The sequence below is a fragment of the Cyprinus carpio genome, chromosome B15 (genome assembly GCF_018340385.1).
Source record: "Cyprinus carpio isolate SPL01 chromosome B15, ASM1834038v1, whole genome shotgun sequence".
Lineage (NCBI taxonomy): Eukaryota > Metazoa > Chordata > Actinopteri > Cypriniformes > Cyprinidae > Cyprinus > Cyprinus carpio.
In genome coordinates this window covers 26,575,320-26,579,540 of record NC_056611.1, presented here as the reverse complement: position 1 = coordinate 26,579,540, position 4,221 = coordinate 26,575,320, and the positions used below count along the sequence as shown (strand labels likewise).

The 4,221-nt window shown below is 34.7% G+C and overlaps 1 long non-coding RNA gene across 1 annotated transcript; it reads right to left on the bottom strand.

Annotated features, from left to right (window-relative positions):
- Window positions 1-252: 252 nt before the first annotated feature.
- Window positions 253-883, bottom strand: LOC122139752. Its single transcript, XR_006156512.1, has 3 exons — window positions 672-883; window positions 491-589; window positions 253-392 (listed from the first exon to the last, which is right to left on the bottom strand). It is a non-coding gene; the product is annotated as an uncharacterized LOC122139752 (long non-coding RNA).
- Between the last annotated feature and the right edge of the window lie 3,338 nt (window positions 884-4,221).

Sequence of the window (4,221 nt, the reverse complement as noted above, 5' to 3'; positions counted from 1 at the left end):
AAAAATATATAATATACAAAAAAAATTAACATCTTTTCCTTTTGATTATGAGGTGAAATATGACCTGCAATTATTACTAATTGAGAGAGATTCACCCTTTAATTCTTTTTTATTTTTAAAACTATGATTTCTTTTTTTTTTTTTGCTATTCCATAACGAGATTTTAGAAAATAATGCAAATAAATAAAAAAAAAGTCACAATGCTCCTAAAACAGGCTTTTAGAAGCACTTTAAAAATATAATACACAATACATACTCAGATTTTTTTCCTTTTGAAATATGACCCGGAATAGTTATGGATTCAGAGACACTTACCCGTTTACACACAGTTTTAGCTGTTAAACAAAAGCCCTCATGTCAGAGTTGCCAGAGTTGAATTTTTCAGAATATTTCTGAAAAATACAACAATAAATTCTGAGGTTAATCACTGAAGTGACACACCAATACACAGCGCTCCTGTCAGCCAAATCAGATGATCAGTGATGCTCACCGACTTCTTCTGTAACACTCATCGATCTGTCGCCTGAGGAAAGGACTGATCTTTGTCAGGTGATGGGACGGGATTCAACCCACAGCCCGGATCATTTGACTGCAGGTGCACAGGGAAGACGAGGTGAGAGGAGAGGAAGACGGATAGAGGAGGAAGAGCGATCGCTCTCGGGGGAACTTACAGACTCCAGTAGCAGCAAAAAGCCGTCACTCATGACAAACCACAACAGCTGATGGGAAGATGAAGACACTGCTGCAGTAATGTGTGTGAGACTCCATCAACTTAAACACCAGACCGCTGATTCTCTTCAGTTAAGACAGTCTTTAACATATACTGCCGAAGACGTTTCAGCTGTAGAAAGAGAACATACAACCTACAAAATCTCATTTCAGCACTTTTAGAGCAGCTTTTAGAACAATAAAAGTACTATAAATGCCATGTAAATGTGAGCTGTCAGCCTTTTAAATTCAGAAAATTACCCTTTTGGCTTGGAAAGAAGAAGAACCAGGTCTATGTTTGGAAAAAACAGCTCCATAAAAACAAAAAAACTGCAACAAAAAAACAAAAAAAAATTAACAACAACAAAACAAAATTTCCCTACAAGACTTCAGATGCAGAAACCTCTAAGTCCATCTGAGATTTTTTCTCTTAAATGCATTTTTTCTATCTGGCTTCTATGTTTAGGTTCAGTAATTTCACTTCACTGGCAAAGAAAAGGTTATTAGTCAGTTATTAAATGCCCTATTTTTAAAGCTTTCTGGTGACAATTTGCCAGGAGCCTGCTAAAAAAGTTTATTTGAATGAAAAAAATCTCAGACAGACTTAGAGGTTTTAGGTTTATATATATAATTCTAATATTCTGATTTGGTGTTTAATTCCAATTATTATTATTATTTATTAGTATTATTATGTTGAAAAAAGCTGAGTGGAATTTTTCAGGCTTTTTGATGAACAGAAAGTTCAGAACAGCATTTCTCTGAAACAGAAATCTTTTGTAACATTACAAATGTCTTTATCATCACTTTTGATCAATTTAAAGCATCCTTGCTAAATAAAAGTAATAATTTCTATAATAAAATAGTTCAGTTTTTTTCAATTTCATGTTTATTCACTGTTACTTGCCATTTCTTTGGATTTATTTGTGAAATTTACTAGCAGTTTCTAAGTGAAAATTGCTTCTACATCATTTTTTTTGGACTTTGACATGCAAAGCAAGTTTATGCTTAAATAACATGTAAATGAGAGGATATTCATTGTCTCTAAATGCTTAAAACATTTCCACATTGTGCATGCAGGCCGTTCCCGCATGATTTCTGCATCAAGCGTTATGCCGCATGCTCACATTCTGCTCCGCTGGTCAAAAGCAATTAAAACAACACAGCTGTAATCATCATACCTGCCTGGATGAGACATGCATGAGCGAATGAAAATGCAGCGGAACGAAGCAGAAAACACATGCCAAAGTTCACAGTTGAGCTGCAATATGGGATTTACTGCAGTCGGAGAGCTTAAGAACTTCAATCATGAATTTGTTTGTCCGGCTTTAGTTTATCTGTGAATGCTTGTGTGCATGTTTTTCATTCAAATGCTTTTATGAAATTGTGTTGGTGTGTGCTTGCGAGGCTTTACAAGTAGTATTTTGATAGAAATGCGGCTAGAAAACTCACGAACAATAAACCAAATTAAACCAGATGGAGAAATATCACTGCGTTAAAAGCACAAACAATTGCCTTTCTAGGAGGCTGTTTGCATTATAATAGCTAATCACCTCATTTCTCCTCGCTTTGTAATTTCCCTTTAGATTTTTACTTATCATTCTCAGTCTAAAGGCTGCAATATATATAAAATTAGATTTTCTGGATACTGCCTTTCATTATTGTGTGCGTTTGAATGTGAAGTGGCCGCTGTCACGCTGAGGTGAATATTAGCGTGATGTTTCTATTAGTCAGACTCGTGCAAACACAATGATTTGCTCATTTGGTCTGAAGGGACTGAAAAACATCTGCTGACCACGCAGAACTCCAGCCGCAGGGGTCAGATCGTTATCATCAGCGCATCTCATTATCATCTTAATGAGTGCTGAATTCAATTAGCAGAGGTCCCAATGTGTGTCTGTATGGAGGGGTTTATGGGATTGTCTATGGTGTCGACACTATGGACGTTCATGGAGGATCAGGATTTTACAGCATTCGTTTTACTTTAAAAGACAGAAATACAGAGTGTGAAATATGCATGAAATCAAAATGCACTTAAAGGGATACTCCACCCCAAAATTAAAAGTTTGTAATTAATCACTTACCCCCATGTCGTTCCAAACCCGTAAAAGCTTTGTTCATCTTCAGAACACAATTTAAGATATTTTGGATGAAAACCGGGAGGCTTGTGACTGTCCCATAGACTGCCAAATAAATAACAGTGTCATGGTCCAGGAAAGGTATGAAAAGCATCGTCAGAATAGTCCATCTGCCATTAGTGATTCAACCGTAACGTTATGAAGCGACGAGAATACTTTTTGTACACAAAGAAAACAAAAATAACTACTTTATTCAACAATTTGTCTCCTCTGTGTCTCTCCACATCAGTGTAGCACCGTTTGTGTGTTTTCCACAAACAAATACATACAAGTATATAAATATAAAAACGTCTGTTCTAATATAAAACATCCGTTTTTCATGATGTCCATGGATTAAATAAAAAAATATTTTTTTTGTTCTTATTGTGAATGGTTTATCAGTGCATGCTATTTCTAAAACATAAAAAAAAATAAACAATTTTAATCCAGTGCATGTTATTCAAATAAATAAATACAAAAACGTTTGCATATAGAAACCATTTTGGTATGAAATGCCCACTTTTCACGATCCCCATGGATAAAACCAAAATCCCATCCTATTTTCTTTCTCTCTGAGTATCTTGTTTCCCCCTTTAGAAATAGATTATGGCAGTAAAATGGGCTTCTTACCACGTTTCATGTTGACGGTCTGTGTCTGCTTCTCTCTGTTTTTTCTTCTGTCGTGTGCGGCCTCATTGATTCTTCTCCAGGACCGCAGGGATTGTGTTTGGGCCCTTGGAAGAAACGTCACATGTCTGTCTGAATCCGTCCCGAAGGAAAAAACCCGTGCCAGTTGAGAACAGGAATCTGCCATGCTCTAATCTACAGCCAATATTCATTATAATGGGATAATATCTATGAGCCAACAACAGAGCCTGAAGGGAACTTTAATCTCAAACTTGATTTAATTTTTAAGGTTGTCTGGGAAGGCTTTTAATGCTCAGTGCACCAGAGTCAGAGAATACGTAGTATTTAACCTGATAAATGAAAAAGGTGTTTCTTCAAATATGGGTTCTGTGGAAACTCACTTAAAACACACTTTTCATATTCTCATTTAAATACAAATAATATTCAACACGAACAAATGTCATTTCCACCACATCTCAAATTATCTGATTAAATTGTGACATTTAGTTTTATATGTTTGGAAACATGGATAAATAAAAAAAATAAAAAATAGCTATATACAAATAAAAACAACATTTAAATTTAAACAAACAAACAAATGAATAAATAAATATTTCTCTTTTGTCTTTAATTTGATAGCTAGACTTTCATGATATTCTATATAAACACAATTAAATTTAATTTTAAAGAAAAGGACAGACTTAAAACAGAAAATAAAATGGAATAAGTGATATTTACCTTGATATTTCATTGTTTTCTTTCATCTCAAGTG